The 22,634-nt window shown below is 38.0% G+C and overlaps 1 protein-coding gene across 2 annotated transcripts in view; it reads left to right on the top strand.

Moving 5' to 3' along the window:
• The window catches only part of Serpini1 (serpin family I member 1), an 82,654-nt gene that overhangs the window by 17,260 nt on the left and 42,760 nt on the right, over window positions 1–22,634 (top strand). The window contains exon 2 of one of the 2 annotated variants that reach the window (XM_032898236.1): window positions 16,095–16,333. The exons of the other annotated variant lie outside the window; for it this stretch is intronic. The gene's annotated coding sequence lies outside the window, so the exon portion shown is untranslated. The remainder of the gene's footprint in view (window positions 1–16,094; window positions 16,334–22,634) is intronic. 2 annotated transcript variants of the gene reach the window in all.

Here is a 22,634-nt window from a genome sequence, read left to right as displayed (position 1 = left end):
AGACAGGAATGAAGGACTCTATGGAATTAGGAAAATCAAATATCTAGTGGGTATTCTGATAGTAGTTCCCAGAGAGGCATGGGGTAAGGGTAGTGCTCACTGAGTTAGCTGGGTGAATGAAGGACAGGTTTGGAGACTTCAAATGAGGATCTTTATGTATGAGGAAGAGCATAAATTCTTGCATTTTTATTGAAGGGAGTGTTAACACTCTCCCTTAAGATTCCATATCAAGCTTGTTTTGATTTGATTTGATGTGTGTGTGTGTGTGTGTGTGTGTGTGTGTGTGTGTGTTTCTTAAGTAAAATTATAGCTATTGATAAAACAACCACTGAGAGTGACTTATTTTCAGAGAAAGGAAACTAAAACTGAACTTTGACTTCCTCTACACAGCTGCATTTACTCTTTTTCCAACTATGGAAACAGTTCATGCAGAAATGCTTCAGATAGGTTTATGAATATATGTTATGTAAGCTTTCTCCTCTTGCAATTCAGCTCACAAAGCTGTATAAAAAGGGCTTTTTTTTTCCCCCAACTATGAGGTCGAACATAGTAAGAGCAAAATGAGTAGAAGGAAAATTAATGAAGCAGAAGAGACAACAACTATGGAGTAATACATTTTCCTGGTCACTGTTTGTGTGCTGTAGGGAAGCAGTTCTTGGCATGTGAGCAGACAGTGGATGGCTTTAAGGAGTCAGTGGGTGCCTTGTCAGGGAAAATTCAGAAAGTGATATTCTTTCTCAAGACAGTAAATTTACTATAACTGGTCTACACCCCTATGTCATCCCCTTGATTTTTATGACTGTCCTGTGAGTCCATTGTTGCTTCAATTCCCATTACTATAATGAGGAAAGTGAGAGAAAAAATTATTTAGATTACCTCTAGGATCAGCCTATCACAATCGAGTTTATGATTGTTTCTCCCTAAAATGTCTCCTCCAATCTGACCATCATTTCAATAGTGTGTGAATTTCTGTAAATTACTGCAGTGTTTGTGTCCCCCAGTTTATGTTCTGCAACTATGAATTCTCTTGCATTTTTAAAATTAGAAAACTATGGGAGTTTATCATATTTGTAAGCCAATTAAAATATTAATGAAAGCCATTATAAGAATAATAATGTCAGGGGAAAGGTTTCTAAAGTCCCTTCTTTTGTTTTTGCAAGCATGAGGACATGAACTCAATTTCCAACACCATATAAAATCCAAGTGTGGCAGATCAGGCTGTCATCTGGTGAAGTAGAGACAGGAAGCAAGACCTGAGGCTTGTTGACTAGCTAACCTAGTTGAATCAATGAACACCAAATTCATTCAGAGGCACTGTTTCAAAAGGTAAGGTGGAGAGCAGTTAGAGAAAATATTTTGTTGAGTTTTGGCCTCCTGATACACAAGCACACATGCATGTGGACTTTTGCATGCATATACCTATGTACACATGAATGTGTGCACACACATAATTCTAATTTCAGACAAAACAAAGCAATGTTAAAATACAACATGGTTATTTTAAGTCAGAAGTCACAACTGGCAACTTAGTAACTGAAACACACCTCACCTCATTAAATATACCTAGCAGAGTTTCTACTTTAGGGAAAATACTATCTCTAGGTAAAATATAGCTTCCTTGGTGCCACAGACTCTTTGTGTGTGCTGTATTGACCCCAAGACACTGTAAACTGAGATTTTTCTTTTAAATTGTTTTGCTGCAATGAGAAACATCTAAAAGAAATAATTTTAAAGGAAGAAAGGTTTATTTGAACTTAGGGTTTTACAAGTTTCAGTTGTCCAATGTCAACTGGCTTCATAGTTTTGGAACTGACTCAAAGCACATTAAGGACTGAGGGAGATTGTGACAATGGAGGCTTACCTCACAGAGGCAATAAAATGGTTATTGTTGGATTGTTAACTTGAAAGAATCTTGAAGGATTATCTTGACTGAGTTAATTGAGGTAGGAAGGCCTGCCCACTGTGGGTGGCACCATTCCCTCTGTGGGATGCTAAGCTATGTGAATGAAAATGGCATCTGAGCAGCAGCATGCATCCATTGTCGTTTCTTCCTGACAATGTATGCATAATGATGTGATCCACCAGCTTCAATTTTATACCACCTTTAGTTCTTCAACACGATAAACTATACACTCGGCCTATAAGCCAGAATAAACTCTCCCTTCTGTTGATATTGCACAAGTGTTTTGTTACATGAACTGGAAAAGAAACTAAGGTGAAGGAACTAAGCAATCTAGAAGTTTGGATAAGGGGCTATGATATAAACCATTGTGACTTATTTTCTCCAACTATAACCCATCTCCTTCCTACCCTCTCCCAATTTCACATTCCCAGTAAAGACCAACTACTAAGCACATGAACTTGAGAGACATTTCATATTCAAAGCATAGCAATGGTACTGAATTACTTATAAGTGTTTTGAATGCCTGTGTTTGGGTACATTGAGGCAGGCTTGTTATTATACAAACTGATTCAAACTGAAGCAGATTAAAAAAATTCTCAAAGCTTATTCTCTACAACTAAGATCAAACTATGGGAAAGCCAATCCTCTCTATTAATTTTTTTCAAATATTTTCTCACTGTGGAAAGAAGTAGGAAATCGGAGATTTCTATTAAGCTGAATGGGAAATAGGAGATTTGTGAAATTGCAAATATGAGCAATGTGTTGTTGTTGAGTATGGAGGTTTGCTTGTCAGGGGAAAATACCGAGTTCATTAGAAGTTCAGAGTGTGGTGCTAAGTTATTCAGTTTCTCTCTCTCTCTCTCTCTCTCTCTCTCTCTCTCTCTCTCTCTCTCTCTCTCTCGATCAAGAATGATTCTCAAAAGTCTTGGGCATTGTGCAGTTGGAGAGGTTTTTAGCATGTACAGTGAGATCAGAACATTGGAGGAGCCTTGGTGCTCTGTTTTAGGCTATCTCATCTCTATCACCTACAGACTGGGTATAGTGAAGAATAGATCATATTCCTTGAGTGTGAGGCAAAGATTGGTATATCTATGTCTTGCCTAGAATCAATATCACTATATAAAAATGTAATGAGGACTATATATCAGAAAACTCAGTGTTCAGCTAAAGTGTGGATATAGGAAAAGCTGAAAAAATTTTATATGTGATGCTACTGTCTTCTGCTAAGGAATAGTGTATGTTTAAATGAATGAGCTATAAAATATTTGAATTTAATCCTAAAGGATATAAAATATTTAAAAAGTCATAACTTTTTTAAAGAGGGAGAGTAAATTTGTTTCCTCTTTGATGTTATATAAAATGTTTATTTCAAGTTCCCCTTTCAGAATTTACACTTCCAATACTTGTGGTTAGAAGAGACCGAGACTTACCGTCACATTTACCTTTCATTTAAAGATTTTGGGATCTCAACTATCATTTTTGTATGAGTTAATTAGGCATGGCAATGCAGGAGCAAAAACAGAATAAGGATTTAGAGTTATTGTGGGATACCACAAATCCCCCAAATAGATGAAATGGGAATCTATCCATCAGCTGAAGCAAACATTATAGCCAGACCCTGGACAATAAAGATGCAACTTCAGCTACTGAAATAGTTGGAAGTGCCCCTGAAAGACCTCTGCTGGTCCATAACTGTAAAACGCGCACAGGCAGTTTGCTTGTTTTTGCAATTAAAATAAATGCTCCGGTTCCTTCTCTGGGACATATCATTTCGGAAGTTACAAATCCCACCATAAAACTATGTTTTCTGAAGTGTACAGAGGCTGTTCAAACTTGAACATTTTCAATGTCAACATAAAATTAAGGGTCATGACTGGGCTTAAAGTATCTACTATGGAGAACCTGTGTTTACACATCTGATAAATTCCAGGAGATCACTAATCTGGTAAATTCATAGAGGCAGAACTCGTTTATGGTAGAGCTATATTAAAATAATATGCGTTTACTGAACACACCCATTATGTGTTTACTTATAATTCACATGTTGGCTGCCACTCTATGGGGCTCTACTCCTAGATTTAACTAAATAAATCCCTTCTTGTTTTTAAAGCTCACAATGAAAAGAATGTGTTCAATGTTGAGTCATGGGATTAAGTACTTGTCTGAGTCCTTCCCACCCCAGAATACCTTTCAGTTCCCTGTTACCTAGTAGAACATTTCTTCTTCCTATCACCTAGTATTCCTTTCTGCTTTCTGTTGCTGTGATCAGCACCATGACCAAAAGCAACTTAGGGAGAAAAGGCATTATCTCTTTTTTTTCTGTGCCCATTTTTTTAAATTAAATCATTTTATTTATTTACCTTTTAAATGTTGCCCCCTTCCAGATTCCCCCTCTCTGAGTTCCTCACTCCGTTCCCCTTTGCTTCTCGGATGGTGCTCTCTCACTCAACAACTCAATTCTCTATCACAGCCATCATTGACAGAATCTGAGGCAAGAACTCAAGCAGAACCTGAAGCAAAGATCGTGGAGGAACATTGCAATCTGGTTTGTTTGCTCCCTGACACAGGTTAAGCTGCCTTTTATACAGCCCAAGCCCTCGTTCTTAGAGATGGTAGCATCCACAGTGGGCTGGGCCCTTCTGCATCAATTATAAAGCAAGGGGCTACCCCATAGCCATAGACACAGACCAGCCTGATAGAGGCAGTTTCTCAGCTGAGGCTCCCTCTTCCCAAGTGTGTCATTAGCCACCAAAAACAACCATCCTGCAAGCTATCTTCCTTATCTCCTAAGTTACTTCCTTTCTTCCTTTCCTACAACCCACAGACATGTTTAGTAACACCTCTCAGCTGCCTCCAACAGTAAGTGGGACACGTTACAGTCTGATCTGCAGTTTACAAACCATTCAGCAAACTCAGTTTTTTCTTGAACATGTCTAGTCTTTCAGAAAAAGAAAAATTCTCCACAAGTCATGGGGCCTAGTTCTTACTGTAAACATGAACTCATAACTTCAAGTCTGCATTGCATAAGGTTATCTGTACATAGAAATGATACATTGTAATACACAATAAGTTTCAGGATGATAGTTTGAAACAAAAGTCCTTGAACAACAAAAAAAAAAAGGAAGCCCCATGAGAAACTTCCAGAACTGTGATCACTGTAATTGAATCTCCTCTCAGAGTAATTTCAAATGTATTTTTATCAGTAGCAGACCTTCCTCACCTACCTGAAATAGACAGGCAACCAAAGATATTGGGAACATTGATTTTTTTTTATCATAGAGAAAGCTCTGATTTTTATTACTTTTTTTAAAAAATCACATTTATTTTGTTCTGAAACTCTGTACTTATGCCTTCAACATTTTCACAGTGATACACACACACACACACACACACACACACACACACACTTGCTCAATAAGGAAAGCACGTAAGCACGTGTGATCCTGTCTCCTGTAGCCGACTCATTTAGCACACATGGAGCCATATGTTTTGTTTTAGATAATCTCATAACAATTTACATCTTACAGCATAAACCCCTCAATGTCTGCCTGGCATACATCACATGTGGATTTTGGTGCTGTCCTTACTTTCTTGACATAAAGGTAAGCAGTCCTATTACCCGAGGCTTGAGACAGCCTAGTTTTGTTAGAGGGTATGTACAGGAAAGCTTAGGCCAGTTGTGTTAAACCCTGGACCATTCTGAGTACCTCTAAGCATCAGTAATTTTTTTAAAAAAATCTACTTACAAACTCATGCCTACAATTCTAGCACTCAGGAAACTAAGGCAGGAGGATTGCTGTGAATTCAAAACCAACCTGGATTGTGCCAGGTTAATCTAGGCCCCACATTTGAGACCCTGCCTCAACTCATATATATATGTATATGTCAGTTCTTGATTTTTTGTTTTTGTTTTTTTAATCTTAAAATGATCTTAGTCTTCACCAGTAGAGGCCATTTGGAAGTAGCTATACTTTGTAAGATGTTTTGTTTCAGGCAAAACATAGAAAAAAGGTGATCATGAGTAGCCTATAGTTTGTATTACAACTTTGTAGAGTACAGACCAATTACTTAATGGTTCTCACATAGAATTAAAGTCAAGTTAAAATGTGAATTTGATATAATTAGTCTTAATAATATCTGTTCATATTCTTTTAAAAAAATTTTCATATTTCTTTTACTTGTTTGTAGTCTTTGAGAATCTAGGACTACTAAGTATGTTGTATTTAATAAACCAAAAACCCCGTATTATTAATTAATAAACAAATACATGCTTCTGATTTTACGAAAGTGTTTTCTTAATTAGACAGAAATACTAGAGCGTCTGGCTATAGGTTATGAGGCAAAGTATTTTGTTTTAGAAGGTATGAATAAGTCTATGTGCCTTGAATCAACATGACCATTGTGACTGTGAAAGAAATTTCCAGTGTACCACTACAATTATTTAGATTAGGTATTTGATTTGTACCAACAAGTATGCAACCAAAAAAAAAAATCAAATAAAAATACAGTATGCAACCGACTCCTGTTTTTTGTTTTTTTCAGTTTTTTGATTTGTTTTTTTTTTTGTGTGTGTGTGTGTGTGTTTTTGTGGTTTTTTCTTTTCTTTTTTAAAAGACTGTGTTTTCAATCTCAGCGACCTTTCCCTGTGTCCCAGCTGCAGCAGTGGAAGCAGAGATGGTGAGTGTCTGTAAATAAGGCTTTCCATCCTTGAGGAATCTTTTGTGAGACAATATTTAAGCAGCTACAGAGGATTTATTCACCAGAGAAAGGAAGCACCTTTAACAGCATCCTTGCCATCCTCAAGGTAGTTAACCACCACATAAAATCCCTTCAGTACTGAAACAGAATGTTAAACATTGAAGACGAACCTCACATTTTACTCAAGAGTTCTTTCATAAGACTGACTTTAAGAAACGAGCTCAGTCTCACTAAATTGTGAGTCACTCATGACATGGAATTGCTGCTTCTGCCAATGGTTTTCCCATGGTATTTGGGGTATAGTAAACCTTGGAAACGTGAGACTATGCACTAAGATAACAGAGGAGCCTATGGACCAACATTGCAGAAGAGGTAATGGGAACTTTTCTAGCTCTTCTCTTGCTCTGAGGGTCACATCATCCCACTAAACTTTTTTTTTTTTTTTTGTTTTTTGTTTTTTGTTTTTTTCTTTTTTTTTTTTTTTTTTTGTCTTTTTAGGGGTTTGGTTTGTTTAAGATTGCTCATTTTTCAAATAACCTCAATTGATCAATTAATTGGTTTTCATTCTCTTTGCCCCACACCTCTGCTCTCCATCCCCACCTCTGTCCCTCCCCCACCTCTCTCATTAAAGTTGTCATCACACATTATTTATGCCCTTTGACCATTCATTAAATATGAAACAGTATAAATATTCCTAAATGTCCTCTTGCCAAATCTCAATAACTCAGTCTCTAATCAGAGGATAAATGTTGGTGATGTTCACTCTTCTGAACAGTGTGCTTGAAGGCCTTTTGTCTTCAATTTTGAACTTGCAGGTGTCTACATTTAGTGTTCTGTGTCCCCAGACTTCTCTAAATACACAGTTGCTCTTGGAGCATATGTTTTATTTTTCACCCATTCCATGTCATTTTTTATTAGATATTTTTATTTACATTTCAAATGTTATTCCCTTTTCCGGTTTCCCAGACATAAGCCCCCTATCCCATCCCCCTCTCCTTCTTCTATAAGGGTGATCCCCTCCCAGCCATTCCCCCTCCCCCACATTCCCCAACACTGGGGGTCCAATCTTTGCAGGACCAAGGGCTTCTCCTTCCACTGATGCCCAACAAAGCCTTCCTCTGCTACATATGCAGCTGGAGCCATGGACAGTCCATGTACAGTCTTTTGGTAGTGGTTTAGTCCCTGGGAGCTCTGGTTGGTTGACATTGTTCTTATGGGGTTGCATTATTTAAATTTTTACCCTTAACATCGGGCTCTCATGTAGCTCAGGTGGACTTACACTTCTGATCCTGCTGTCTTTGATTTCCAGGACCTATGCCTTGCTACGTGTTTTAAATAAGTGTTTCTTGGGATGAATTGATTTCTTGCAAGGCACTGAGGTAAAAACAAAGTTTAAGATAACTTGTTTCATTACCTAAGCAAGAAAATAAAGAGATGCAAACTAATGTAATTATAAGCATAAAGATAGCTTGTTTCTTACAATAGAATAGGAATTGGTAAACATAGGAAGAACAGCAACACTAGAACCATCATAGTTTGAAAAACACCATGTTGCTATTTTTGGAACTGAACTATAACTGCATATCAGAATTAGTGGCCAAAATTGAGATAAGAAAGGACATTTATATAATCTTAAACTATCATTCCATAAGATAACCTTTTCAAAGATTGGAAGGAATAAGGAGCATGAGATAAATTTGATGTTGGATCCTGGACAGAATCCAGAGCCAGGGAAAAAAGACATTAGTATAAAGTCGTAAAATGGGAACAAAGTAGGTAAATTAATTCGCTGTATCATGCTAATGTGAAGATTCCTGGTTCTGATAATTTTGCATTAGTTGTAAGATTTTAATGTTTGCAGAAACAGAGAAGGCCACATAGAAACTCTACGTGTTTCAACTTCTTGTAAGCTGAAGTTATCTGTAACCATGAATAATTTAAATAGACAGAAAGGAACGGCAAGTTTTTATAGTCTTCTGGCGTTTTATAAAAGAAGGTTAAGGGTTAGAGTCAAGGGGCGAGGGTGCAGCCCAGTTGTAGAGTACTTACTGATTAATATTCATGTGATGCCCTGAGCTCAGTCCCCAGCATCCAAAAGAAACAATGGCAAAGATGAAAAAAGTTGTGGGGAAAATTATGGGCTACATTTATGGCTCAGACTTGACACTGGATGCAGATGGCAACTATTTCAGTGATTTGTGGAAGGCCAACCACTGATGGTCAGCTCTTAGATCTCATTTTTATCACTTCACAAAATCTACGATTTAACTGTTTCATTCTCATAAATACTAGATAGGTGGAGTTTCCCATAAGAATAGAAGATTTTCAAGGCAACACAGTGGCGTTAGATTTCAAGTTTCCTCATTCTTAAAACAGTTTCCTCATTCATACTCTCGGATTATTCATATTCCAAAAATGTCATGACAAACATTTATTTAGAATCTACTAGTCAAAACTCTGCACCAAGCATAAGTATCCAAAGGATATGAATTATTGAATGTCACCTTCAAAAGGTAAGTTTTCTAGGAAAAAGAAAATGAAGGTTGGCTAGGGAGAAGGACTATGAACATTATTTGAGGCAAGTATGGTAACTCTGCCTTCAGGGATAGCAAAGGCTCAAACTGTGTCAGTCCTGACCTTGAAGTATGTAATCCTCGTTGCCTTCTTCTTGTATGTACTCTGTAAACATTTAGTGTCCTTCCCTCAAGAAAGGGACACTTACAGACTACAGTTGGGACATAACATTATTTTCTTCAAACTAACTTTACTCTCGAGATTGTCTAAGGATTAGCAGAATTCTGCTTCATTGAAAGTCTTCAATTAATCTTGCTGCCCACACATCTCAGTAATCCAGCTGGGTAAACTCATTCCCCCTGTGTGCTGCCATCAATTGGGTCTAGCCAGGATTGTAATGACTCTAGTAAGACCAGGGAAGCGGCCAGCTGAATCAGGTCAGGGAAAAATGTAGCAGTCTGACTTTGGAATACTTTGGAATGCTACCCAAATTCTGGTCTGGCACCGGGGCAGGAAAAGTGGAACTTCCAAACATCCAAAGCATGCTGTCTTGTTTTTAAAATATTAGCCTACATCAGGGTTCCACAACTCTGTGAGTTTTGTCTCAAAGGATGGGAGGGGGAGAAGAGAGAGAGAGAGAGAGAGAGAGAGAGAGAGAGAGAGAGAGAGAGAGAGAGAGAGAGAGAGAGAGAAATACATTTGGGAATCTTGTTTATCTTTAGAGATCCTCTAATTGGTATACTCTCCTTCCCAGCGTGATGTGACCCAAAGGTCATATGATCACACAATACAAATGGTCTGAATAGGTTTTGCTTTGTGGTTTTCACATTGAGATCTGCCTTGAATGAGGATAAGTTCAATATTATAGGCACTTGAGGCTCTGATATTTAAGATCCTTTCTCTGTTACAATTTGGCATATTTCCGTTTAGTCGAGTTCTAAGAAGGTAAGTACAGATCATTATGCCTCCCATGAGGGTAGTTTTGCGTCTGCTTTGGGATATTATTGCCTTGTGGTATGTCCATATACATACATATACAGCTGCATCGGAACAGGATTCAACACTGTAAAACAACTGTTCCTGGGGCAAAGTTAGGTCATGTGAGCCCTTTGATTTTACCCTCTACAACATAACCTAGGGGGCAGAAAACTGAGTTTTATATGCTTTATTTTTGTGTGACATTTTCCCATCAAATATGGCTTCCAAGTTTTGAATAGACTTGATGTATTTAGGATCACTGACTTTGTTCTAAGTTTCTTCAATGCCGCATTAGAACTGGATTTAAAAAGCTTTGAGGCGTGAAGCATCCAGTGGTGGCAATTTCGGTTGTCTAAACCATTCTTCATCTTCTATTTTATGCCTTGATAGTCATTGTTTATAAAACTGGGTTTCCCTATTACGTCAGTTAATATTTGCACTATCAAATGTATTAATGTAAAAGTTTCAGCCTTATCAGCCTTACAAATTTGATGGATGTGGGACAGGGAGGGCGTGCAGACAGAAGCATTATTACTTGAATTCTATGTGTTTTTATTTAGTATGGTACCACTCCGTCATCATTACTCATTCTGCATTAGTAACCTCTAATACTCGTATGCTCTAACAATGTGCTAATTTTCTAAGACATTAGAGTGATTTCTGTTGCATAAATGATAGCTTTCATTGCTTATAAAATGCACTGACATACTCAATAATGTCTTCTTCAAACTTATATTGCATTGATTACATCTGGCAGTCCCATATGGTGAAACTTAGTTACGACCTTTCCAATTAAAATATGGTTGGAAACCCACTTCTGGGGAATAACTCAGCAGTCTACAAAGTTTCTCAGTGACAGTCAGAACATGAAATGATTTTAAGGGAATAAATTTGCAATACAAGTGGGAACACAGAAGAAGATTTTCAATCTGAATTAATTTATTTTGCGAAAACCATTACTTAGACAATATGTTTTCCAATCTTATTCTAACCAAAGATGAGTAACACTGCCTTGGCAAGAGTCTGTGCTTTACATATCCCATATGGTTAAGCAGAAATACCTAGTTTCATACTTATGTGTGAAGAAAATGTTGAAGGGGAAAATATTCTTAAGGACTGTTTTCCAGCACCTCCTTCAAGCCTTGGCCTGGGGGGGGGGATCCATTGGGAAACCATGGTCCCCTGCCACTACATGGGCCCACCCAAATCTCTCTACACAAATGAACTTCACCTTTGCCCCAGTTTTCCCAGTGCAATGTCTGTATTTCTGTCTAGGGCCAATGTGTCTGTTACGTACCTTATCTCATCTCCTATCTTCTGCTCTTGCTAGCACTTCTGAAATGCAAATATCAACCCCTCTTCCTTCCTGGGCCATCACTAGTAGAAATCAGAATGTTGTGTATTTCCTGTCTTACGTATGTACAACAGATTTCTCCTCTCAGTTGTCTTACCTTTCTTTCATTCAGATAGAGCCATCTTTCCTCTGTTTAAAAGAACTGCCTTTGCCTAGTGTATGAATCTTTCCTGCCCATGTATCTGAACACTCCACCTAGGTGTCCACCCCTTCTCTGCCCACTTTCCCTATTAATCTGTATTGGCTGCTCTGCTTTTGAACCAAATGACCCACAGTTTCCTTGGCAGGTGTGCCTGTGAATCTGCACCTCGAATCCCAGGATTCTGAAGCTTGCTTCATTATCTTCCTTCATGCAGCACTCCCTTAAAACTTAGAGATTTCAGTGAAATCTTCCTCATCTTTGTGTGTAAAATTCCAGCACTCCTCTTTATGCACTCACTGTCTCCTCTCTTCTTCGGGTATTTGTTACACTTCACTGTACTTTTAAAATAAGTTTCATTATAGAGGCAAGCAACATGGATAGAACCCTGTTTCCAGACAAGTTGATTGTCCATAAAAAATGAGGGGATGTCAAGGATATGTAGCTCATGCTTAAGAACCAGACCTGACTGACTATTTCCAGTAGCCACGTAGTTCCAGAGAGTCTAGTCCAAGTTTCTGGATGTCTACGGCTCATGTATAAGTCATTTTCTGTCCATATCACTCATTCAGCAAATACTGGGCTCAGGTTCAGACAGCCCTAAGGGAGGCAGTCTGGTTCCTGTCCTCATAGAGGTTGACTGCTACAGAGCAATAGAAATCAACAGTCCTGGAACATATGTAAAAGGAAAAAGTGTAAGATTTTGAAGGTAAGGATGAGTTGGCTTTAAAGTACATTGCTTGTAAGTAGTGGTCAAGTGTCTCCTCCCCCAGTCTCAGAAAGTTATGTAGCCAGGCATAGTCTACTTGCTATCCTACCAGCTTGCCTTATAGTTTATCCATCCCTAGAAATAATACTTAAAAATGTAGAGAATAACCCAGAATTGTTCTTGTCTAAAGGAAATGCAGGGACAAAGAGTGGAGCAGAGACTGAAGGAAAGGCCATCCAGAGACTGTTCCGACTAGGGACCCATCCCATCTGTAGACAGAAAACCCAAACTCTGTTACTGATGCCAAGAAGTGCTTGCCAACAGGAGCCTGGTATAGCTGTCCCCTGAGAGGCTCTGCCAGAGCCTGACCAATTGAGATGCTTACAGCCAACCATCAGAATGAGCATGAGGATCCCAATGGAGGAGTTAGAGGAAGAACTTAAGGAGCTGAAGGGCTTTTCAACCACATAGGAAAAGAACATCAACTATCCTGACCACCCAGAGCTCCCAGGGACTAAACCACCAACCAAAGAGTACACGTGGAGAACCCATGGCTGCATATGTAGCAGAGGATGGCCTTCTCTGGCTTCAATGGGAGGGGAGGCCTTTGGTCCAGTAGAAGCTCAATGCCTCAGAGTAGGGGAATGCTAGGGTGGTGAGTTGGGAGTGGGTGGGTGGAAGAACACCGTCAGAAAAGCAGTGAGAAGGGAAGTGAAGTAGGGGGGTTGCACAGGGGAAACCAGGAAGCGGGATAACATTTGAAATGTAAATAAATAAAATAACCAATACAAATATAGAGAAATGAATCCAGTGTGCAGAATCTCTGATTCAGAACATTGAGGATGTGGTCCCTAAGATGCTGTTAATGAAATCTGGACACAGAAGTTGCCAGACCACTGAGAAATGCTGATCTAGAGGAATAGCTTTACTGTCTCCCATTTTCATAATAGGTTATAAAAACATTTTAGAGCATGTCATTCTGAGTAAGTTATGCTGTCCCAGAAGCCATTTAATCCAACACTTTTGCCTCACATTAGTGATATTAATGACCCATAGAGATCACATACTCACTATCTAATCATAGTAGGATTTAAATCTTAAAATAACTCTCCCTACCCCACTCCCAGAGGATTTTTGTTGCCTGTAGCTTTATTGGAAGAAAAAAAAAAACTACACATGAAGAGTTTTAGAATGTCATCCATTTTAAGGGATTATGAAGTAAAGAACAGAAAGAAAAAAAAAAAACCTAGCCAAAGCCACAACCAAATAGAACCCTGACCTGGGAGAGTCTTAGATCTGCATCCACAGAGGACAGTGATCAACAGATGGTGCCAACAGTTGTGATTGCTAAGCCATGCAGATGCAAATATGAGTGTAATTTAATTCTCTTAATGTAATTACAGCAAAGTCAAAGAATTTTGAAATATGGCCTATCACCAAATTCTGCCTAAGGTCATAAACCCACAAGTGTTTCTTAGCAATCACAAAGTTTGATATTCCCCAATTTAGGTGTATGGAAGATCGGAGTGTCTACCTTTTAATAACAGCAGATAATATATTAAATATTACTTTAATATCTTTAAAATCACAAAAATATCATAGCTAGCCACACCCCAAAAGATTCTTTTTTTGATATACTTACATTTTCTATACAACTAGGACATCTTATCAAATATTCAGTACTTGATTTCAGATCCCTCTCAGAGTTTATCTCACATAAATTATGTGCATCCTCTCAGGACTTACCGGCTAGAGTAAGGTAAGATTCCTAGTATTGGCTCAAGGGCACTATCATTAGCCCCCAGTACTGGGTACGATACTAATGCTAGGAGTGTCATGAGGAATAGGCTTATGGAAATGACTTAGACTCAGACCTCCTGTGGGACAGCAAACTGTGCCAGGAAGAGTTTTGGTGGGTAGAGCAGAGCCTGAGTCCCTGGAAACTTGGGGTACACACCTGAGATAGTAGCTGGCTCCCTGCCAGATTACTGGCGTGGAACACATGCCATATTTCCTATGTAAGGAAAAGTGACCTGTGATTAAGTAGACAGAGAACAGAGTTCTTCATGCTAGAAAGGTACCTAGATGCCATGAGGTTTTAGCCAATATGCGTCCCTTCCTAGACTGCCTCCCTGAAAAAGGTATTTAATCTTGGATCCCCTGAGAATTTGGTACACATCCATTTTCTATGACAAATACCCCAACTCCCAAAAAGAAAAAAAAAACAGTTTGGAACCAAGGACTGTCTCTTTTATCTACTGCAGCCATGGGGAGCATGGAGAAGACCTTCACCTACAGAGCAGCTGCCTCAATCTCCCATAGTAAGCCTCTCTGTGCCTCCAGCCAACCACTACCAAGCTAAGCCTGAGCTCACAGCTCAGACCCCAGGGTAGTCAGTCTTAGGGCTATTCTCCAATATTGAAGGCTTACAAACTAGTAAGTGTAAATGACTAAAATGACAAGGAATACTTCAGAGCATTTTTATTGTAGCTAAGTCTTATAGATATTATCTTTATAAATTACAAACAAATCATATTCTTATGAACCTAAGAACAATTAATAATAACTCCTTGGTGAAGTGTCTATTCATCCTTACTATAGTCATTTTTATTTGTATTAGTATTGGTTTATAGGCATACGCACCTCTATCTTTTTTCTATACTTTACCTTTTCAAAATCTATTTTTTAATTTTAATTCTGTATACCTTGTCTTAGTTAGGTTTCTTATTTATTTGTTTATTTATTTATTTATTTTTAGGTTTCTATTGTTAGGATGAAGCACCACGAACAAATACAAGTTGGGGAGGAAAGGGTGTGTTTCATCTATTAACTCTCAAGTTACCATCCATCACTGTGTGAAGTCAGGTTAGGAGCTCAAGTGAGGAGCCTGCAGGCAGGAAATGATGCAGAGAACATGGAGAGACACAGCTTACTGGCTTGGTTCTCATGACTTGCTCAGTCTGCTTTCTTATACCACCCAAAACTTCCTGCTTAAAGATGGCTTTGCCCTCAGTGGACTGGGCCATTTCAGGTCAATTATTGATCCAGAAAATGCCCTACAGATTCTCCTCCAGGCTTTCTCATGGTGGCTTTTCCTCATATGAGGTACTGCTTCTAAGGTAATTCTAGCTTGTGTCAGGTTGACAAAAACCTAAGCAGAATATGCATGCACTTCTCTATGAGGTTTTATACACATGAATGCAGGTGTCCTTGAAGGCTAGAGGCATTAAATGTCTCAATATGTCTTCTGGGATCTTGAGGTCAGGTCCTCTTCAAGAGCCTTACCAACTAAGCCATTTCTCCAGCACCAGATATTTTTTTTTTTTGTCTTTCATTTTTATTTGGGCCTTTGAGCTATACAGATATTTTCATTATAGCTCAGTCATATTCATTAAACTTTCTTTGATGTATTTGGAATCTTTGTCATTTTTAGAACTTCTCTATCTCAACATCAAATATACATTTCTGCTTGCATACAATAGATATGTTTTATATATTAATTTATGCATGTGTAAATTAGAATATATATGCAAATATATCATTAAGTTATCATGCATTTTAAGACTCCCATGATTTCTCCCTAGAATGTATGTGTGTATGTATATATTTATATATTTGCTATTAAAATCTGGTCTATGTAGAATTTATTTTGATTATGATACAAAGCATACATTACTTGAAAATTTTTACATACATACTCATTCTGTTACCTCTTTTAAGGTAATTTTTGGTTTGTTTTGTTGATTGTTTGTTGGTTGTTTGGTTGATTGGTTGTTTGTTTGGTTGGTTTTTAAAATAGGGTGTTATGTAGCCCCGGGGTAGTCTCAAACTACCATTATAACTGACGATTACCTTGAGCACTTGATCTTCTGTCATCTACTTCACAACTTTTGGGACTATAGACACATGCAACCATGCCAAGTTTTATGTGGTATGGTGGCCACAAACTTAGGACATCTTTTGTGCTAAGCAAACACTCTGCCAATTTAACCACACCCCAGCCAGAGAATCTGTTATCTAAATATCAATTAGCACTAGGTAAATAATCTATCTTAACCCACTAATTTTAAACACCAACTTCTGTCATGTAGTAAGTCGTATTTTAAGCCTCCTTGTTTTAATTATAACTTTCTGGCACATTTTTTCTTAGCATTATTTTTTTTCTTCAGAATATTCTTTTCATGCTTACATTTTAATTTGTTTTTATGAATTTAATAATGTCTGTAATTTCGTGCTATTTTATTGTAATTACATTATCTCTATCAAATTATAGGGAGAAGGGACATCTTCACAGCGTTAAATATGTGACCTCAAAGTACAATATCAGCTTCCAAGCTCCCTAATCTTCTTCAACTTTCTCAAAATCACTAATGGTTTTTAGAGTTTGTTTTTAAAATATTCCAAATAAAGTCTGGGCATTCAGCTTCATTGATGTCTCTCTGGTATCTTCAAATTCATCTTTCTCCTCCCCCAGCTAGTTATTTCGGCATGTTATTTGTGGGAATTGGACCACTTGTCCTGTGAGGTTTTCCTTTATTTTTATAGCTTAATGATGCTTAATATGTTTAATTGTCATTATTTTGGCAAGAACACCACATGGGGCATTGAGTAATCTACTCCTCTTTCTGCCCATTCCTCAGCACTCTTTCTGCTTTTCTTCCGTATAAATCTTCTTTATTGCATTTGAGTGTTTCCTACGGTTTATAATGACATCACCTCTGTGGAGGTAATTTGGCAGTATTTATGAAAATTACGAGTACTTGTGTCTTTTGACCTAGTAATTTAACTCGTAGGAATGTATCCTGCAGAGATAATTGCATACCTGTGAATTGATGCAATTACTCATTGCAGTATTATTTGTGACAGAAAGGATTGCATGATCTAAGCTCCTATTGGGAGAAGACTAATTAAATAAATGGTACACATCTGTACAAGTGAAATACTGGAAGCCAACTTTAAAAATGAAGACATTCTTTGTGAAATCATATAACAAGGGCCCCAATTTATATTGCTAGGTAAAAATATAGTGAACATCTATTACATTATTATCATCTATATTATAAGAAGAGTTATTCACACACTGTATTGCCATGCATAAGAGGATTTTAATTGATTCTACTGAGGGAAATGGGCTGATAGGAGCAAAAAGAGTGTGGGAAACTACATTTTTGTCTAGTTTGGGGTACAGAAAGTGTTTACTTAACATGCAAGATGCCATAGGTTTGAGCTCCCCGAAACATGTAAATCTGAGGATGTTTTCACAAGCCTATAAGCCCAGAAATTGCAAAAATAAAATAAAATAAAATAAAAAACCAGGAGTTCGAAGTTATCATAGCGGCATACCTAGTTTGAGACTAGCCTGTTCTAAATTAGATGCTGTCTTAATATGGCTTCTCATGAAGTTTAGATTTTGTTACTCTGTAGATGTTTTACCCAGTTCACTTGTTTAGTTAAAAATGTAATGATTGTGACATATAGATGGAGGTTAACATTTAAATCAATATACTTTATGTTTAATGTCTATCATAATGCTATTTGACACAGATAAGATCAATTTGTTCAAAATAGTAAGAGTTTGTTCAGAACAAGATAGATACTTCATCAGAAAGCAAGATGACGGAACACACAGTATGCTGGCGCACGGGAGATTTAGCAGGGTCCACCTTGTACAGGCAATTTATACGTCAAATGAACAGAAGTGTGTGCTGGTCTTAAATTCCATACAATTGGGACACAGTGAAACAGCAAAGGATATGAAAACTTCTGACAAATATTTAGGTCCCTCAAAGACACTAGAAAATGGAAATATCACTCATACTCATGAATAGGAACTATCCATACTGTGAAATAGATCATCTTTCCAAAAAAAAGTGGATGCAACTATTACATATATTTGGAAGCCAAAAGAAAATAAAAGACCAAAGATAACCAGACAAACAGTAGAAAAAGTGATACTTATAGAAATACCCCAATGCTTGATTTCAGTATATCCTGTGTATCTATAATTGTTCCTCCATACCTGTCCATTATATTATTACTATTCCAGCTGACTTCAGTGAATTAGTTGGTTCATGGAAATAGGACAGAACGTCAAGGGTTTTACCTTACCAGCATATTTTCTCAGCAAATTGAGAATTTTACATACCTAGAATTTCCTCTATAGGTAGTCTAGGTCCCAGCCACCCAAATAGACGCTATAAGCAATGATAAATTTGAGATCATGCAAGAGATCTTACTGTCTGTCTATTAGGGTAGCCTGTCTTATCCTTACCTGCAATTGAGCTTTAATGATCATCATTTTCTTGCTGCTCTTATGAAACAACATATAATTTTATAGTTCAAAATGGATGATGCTTATGCCAACATGATGCTCTCTCTCTCTCTCTCTCTCTCTCTCTCTCTCTCTCTCTCTCTCTCTCTCCCCCCCCCCCCGATGTGTGTGTGTGTGGGGGGAGGTATGTATATGTGTTTTAAAGGTAAATCACCTAATCTGTAATTTTCAGGTTTTGAAGAAGACTCAGTTTCAAAAAATAAGGTGGAGAGTCATAAAAAATATTACTTTATGGCCTCCATATGGACATAAGCCACACACACACACACACACACACACAAGTTTAAACCTGACTATCACACAAAGACACAAGGACACACACATGTATATACACACACACACACACACACACACACACACACACACACATACACTTGCACACTTGCCTTCATTTTACCATGGCTCTTACTGAGCTCTCCCAGTGGCAAAATTAGAGAGAAAGTGATGACATGCCTTAGGTGTACTTAGGCTTGGTACTCACAGCGTAAACTCTTCCCTTTCTCCCATTCCTCTGCCAATGATGAGGAAAGCTCTAACATGTTATGAGAGGAGTTTAACAAGAGATAATTTCCAGTCAGTGGAGGCTATTAAACTTGGACTCAGTTCAGAAGGAAATAATTAAATCCATTTCTCTCCTGGTATCTTAAAATAAGAAAATACTATATTGAGGAACTTGTGGAGAAATACAATAAATTCCAAGTTTTTTTCCCCTTCCCTAAGAAACTTTCACATTGGCTGACTTCCCTGGCACACCTTTACTAGTGACTTAAAGCTGTTAGTATATTATAAATGCTGCTCTGCACATGAGAGTGAAGTGAAACCAGAATCCTTTCATGGAACCTTCCAATATCGACCTAGGTTCTACTCAGTTGCCCACACTGCAAACAGTAAATCATCCTTTCAGCCGTTCAGAGCAGTGAGCAGCATGAAGAAGCTAAGGATTCTTAACAGTTCAACGGTAGATGGGTTCAGACAGAGTCATCTAACACCAGAGGATGTGAGGGAAATGCATCATAACGAAATTAAACTATTTTTGAATTCTTAATTCTCTCTTGCCATCGCCTCTAGTCCCAAACAGGAATGTTGAGAAGTAATGCTTATACTTTCATTTCCCCATGGTAAAACTACTGTGAGCCATGAGTACTTTAGGAATATACATGTATGTACATATATGTAAATACAGATACATACATATACACACATGTATTTATGTATATATTATGTATATATGCATATGTAGGTGTGTGTGTGTGTGTGTGTGTGTGTGTATGTGTATGTATAACAACAATTGAATAAAGAGACCATGACTTGGAGGTGAGCAATAGTTTGTAAGAGAAGTTTTGGAAACAGAAAGCATAGGGGGGAATTAATGATATTAATAATGATTATATTATTATATCAAAAATAAAAGAAATAATTTTAAGATAAGAATTAAAAATTAATCTGAAAGAAAGGGAGGGAGAGGGGAAGAAGGAAGGAAGAAAGGAGAGAGACAGAGAGAGAGATACAGAGAGAGAGAGAGAGAGAGAGAGAGAAGAAAGAAAAGAAAGAAAGAAAACCAAACACTGAGATGCACTTAACTGAGGTTGTCCTCAGCCAGAGTTCCTTCTGTCACTCACTCCTGTGCAACTGACAGAGAACAGGGTTCTTAGAGGAATTGACAGTGCAGAATTAGGTTCAGATTCATGGGTTAGAAAGCATCACATATCACAACTCTGGTCTCATAAAAGGTAGCAAAATCGAAGTAACATGTTTCCTATGTCCACCTCAGAGCTAGGGCTCTCATTAATGGTATCATCCTGAGTGAGGTAACCCAGTCACAGAAAAACACACATCGTATGCACTCACTGATAAGTGGATATTAGCCCCAAAGCTCAAATTACCCAAGATGCAATCCACAGAACACAGGAAGTTCAAGAAGAAGAATGACCAAAATGCAGATGCTTCACTGCTTCTCAAAAGGGGGAACAAAAATATCCATAGGAGGGGATATGGAGGGAAAGTTTGGAGCAGAGACTGAAGGAATTGCCATTCAGATCCTGCCCCACGTGTGGCCCATATATATACAGCCACCAAGACTAGAAAAGATTGATGAAGCTATGAAGTGCATGCTGACAGGAACAGGATGTAGATCTCTCCTGAGAGACACAGCCACAGCATGTCAAATACAGAGGTGAATGCTAGCAGCAGCCACTAAACTGAGAACAGGACCCCTGTTGGAGGAATTAGAGAAAGAATTGAAAGAGCTGAAGGGGTTTGCAACCCCATAAGAACAACAGCCAACCCCAACCAAACAGAGCTTCCAGGGACTAAACCACCACCCAAAGAGCACACATGGAAAGACCCATCGCTCCAACTGCATATGTAGCAGAGGATGACCTTGCTGGGCACCAATTATTACTTCGATTGAGGATGAGATTTTAGTCTATCTTTCTGAAGTGGCTCACTGAATTGTGCCTTCCGGTTTCATGTCTCCTCTTTTACACACACACACCCACACACACACACACACAGAGACAGAGACAGAGAGACAGAGAGAAAGAAGACAGGGAGAGACAGAGACAGAGAGAAAGACAGACACAGAGACAGAGACAGACAGAGAGAGGGGGAGGGAGGGAGGGAGAGAGAGAGAATGAATCACTTGTTGACAAATATGGTTTTACACAAGTTGAGCTAAAAAGGATAATTTGTTAGCATTATGTGGAAGGCTCAATCACATTTCCAAATTGTTGGGGAGTTTCCAGCTTACCTGAAATTGGACCTTAATTGTTTTTCCCAGTATTCACCAGCTCTAACTAAAACACTTTGGAATATAAAATGGAACTCTCTATTATTTGAGATCCCTGAAGAAATAGAGTTTGTTTTTAAATGAAAGCGTGTTTGGCATAGAAGCATGTGTTGTAGGGTTCTCGATACTATTTTTTTCTCTGTTTCTTTTCCAGTCTATTCGATTAAGGACCAATGTTATGTAAAGTTTTCATACTGCTAGCTTCATGGGATAACCACTAAAAACATAGGCTATTTTAGTTCCTTAAATTTAAACAAAATTAAAATATAATTTTTAGCTACACTAACCACATTGCACAAAACCTACAAGTTCCTAGTGGCTGCATAATTGGACAAGCATATGTAGATAATAAATCTGGTGGTGGAGAAAATACGAGCAGTATTGAGTAAAAATCTCTCTGCTAGAATAACTGTCTGTAGAGCATTCAGTTATAAATAGGGTAGCTATACATATCCTTGCCCCAGGATTCAGAGAACATCAAGGAAAAATGGGCAGAAAAATGGGAAGAACCAGAGGCTGGAAGAAATATAGAAAAGGATTCTTCTGGCCATCACAAAGAGGCTGAACTCATAAACTCACATCTTCTGTGGCTGGCCATGTGGTCAGTCAATGTTTAGCATAGCGTTGGGAAGAGCTCATAAGCCTCTAGTTCCTAGATGTGGAACTATTGAAATGTGGTAGCTTCTGCAGGTGAGGGGCAGTGTGACCCTTGTTGGTAGATAGCCCCACAGCCATGAGTGTATGAGTGGCTAAAATTAAACTCTGAGTTTTTTTTTTAATTTTTTTATTTTAATGATGTGAAGTTGGGAAGAGGATAGAAATGTGCAGGGATATAAGAAGTTACACGATAATGGGAATGATTATGATCAAAAGACATTGTATGCATGTATGAAATTCTCATAAATTTAATGAAATTATATTAACTCACTGCTTGACCAATCTCAGTCAAGTTTCTCAGAACCATTTTCTCAAGTAGGTATTGGATTCTCTCCTAGATCTGATTAAAACTCGTTTTAGTAGGAATCCTGCTGGGTCAGCTTAGCAATTATCCACTTCACTTGGTAGCTGGCCAAATTTCTCATTCGCTGTCTTTAGTACTTTATCATCCTGGTTTGCCTTTCACAGGAATCCTGTCACATGAGTCAGTTTGGGCAAATTACTGGTTCTTCCTGCTGTTTCTCTTAGTAATTTTCTATTCATCTGTCTCCATTCAGTACACC

This window comes from Rattus rattus, chromosome 3 (assembly GCF_011064425.1).
Source record: "Rattus rattus isolate New Zealand chromosome 3, Rrattus_CSIRO_v1, whole genome shotgun sequence".
NCBI classification, from domain to species: domain Eukaryota; kingdom Metazoa; phylum Chordata; class Mammalia; order Rodentia; family Muridae; genus Rattus; species Rattus rattus.
The sequence above is the reverse complement of the archived record's forward strand: the minus strand, read 5'-3'. Positions and strand labels throughout refer to the sequence as shown.